The following is a 1,483-nucleotide window of genomic DNA, read 5'->3' on the forward strand; positions in this document are numbered from 1 at the left end:
GTAGTCAGAGTCTGCAATGTGCACAGTGGAAAATTTTACCGGATTCCGGTCAGTCCAGTTTTTTCGCTCGTTTTCCCCTCATCGTCTTGAGACTCGAATTCGTCAGTTTGGCTCGCTTTTTTCACTTGCACTGCGATGTATGTGTCGATTGTAGTGCACTGTTGTTGAATTCGGACAGCAGGGACCGTGCTGGACCGCAAACCGACGATGAGGCTGGATTGGCTGGCGGACCATTGGGATCAGCACAACCATGCTCCTGCGCTCCAGGCAAGCTCAGCTCGCGCCTTTACATGTCGGATGATGTGACACGGGTCTGGAAACCTTGTTTTCGAGGCGAGGGCGGACGGGGACGGTCGGATAGACGCAGGAGCGCTGTCGAGCCCCGCCAGCCAAATGACTGCACCAATTGCACCAATTGCACCGCATCTCCACTCAGGATATAGCTCTCATTCTATTAGAATATAGACAAATACACTCAACAATGAACACCTATTAGTCACGCATATTCAAATGCCATGGAACGAAGATGAATAGGTTTTCATTTAAGCTTGACGGACGGTCTTCCAGTGGGAATGTCTGCCTCAGCCCCTCGAGTTGGTCGGGTGTTAATGCGTGACAGTAGCCGCTGCAGCCAAAAGGTTCGAGAAGCGCGATTTCGTGGGTGTGGGGGGTCCGTGACGTGTAAACGGGATTTCTGCCATACTCGAAACCGGTCGGCCGGTAGTACACTTCAATCTCAACGTAGATCGTTTGCTCGACACGCCAAAACATGGCTGGCTTGGCAAACACGGGCCCAATCTGAAGAACTGCCTCGCAGCCGACCTTGGCGAGCGAAACAGATCGCGAGCCCCACAATGACATCTTCAACGTTTTGAACGCGTGAACTTGTCCCTGGAGTTGCGCCCTCCGCAGGGCCGCTGTGAAGACCGTAACAGGCGAACCTCTATTCTCGCGTGTGAGCACACTGGTCACGATGTTATCGACCTTCTCTGGAGTAACAGGACAGCGAGTCAGCACGCCAAACTCGCGACCAGCAACGTAGGGAACCACATCGTCGACGTGCTTGACTATTCTGGCTACCAGTCTTGGAACAATGTCATCATGTGGACCAGGACGGATGAGGCGGCCGTAGCGGTTGATTGCGCGCTCGAACGGAAATGTCGATACTGTCATGCCCCACTGGCATGCCTACTTACTTGCATGCATTACCTTGTATTGTTTGTCATGTCTCCCATACTGGGAATGGTTCATTCGTCAATATACCTTTATTCATGAACATTGCCTGACAATCGACGTACCTTTGCACTGACTCTGACAGATACATGTGCAGGCGGGCCGTGTTGCTGGCAAGCCCAGGCCAGATGGGACAGATGGTGGGTAGTAATGGGCACATTACAAGTCCCAAAGACTGCAGCAACGCTCTTGATGGTCTCGTTTGAACAGTTTCGCGAGCGAGCAATCGAGGTCGTTGTCGACCTGAACC

This window comes from Capsaspora owczarzaki (assembly GCF_000151315.2).
Source record: "Capsaspora owczarzaki ATCC 30864 unplaced genomic scaffold supercont2.10, whole genome shotgun sequence".
Lineage (NCBI taxonomy): Eukaryota > Filasterea > Ministeriida > Capsasporidae > Capsaspora > Capsaspora owczarzaki.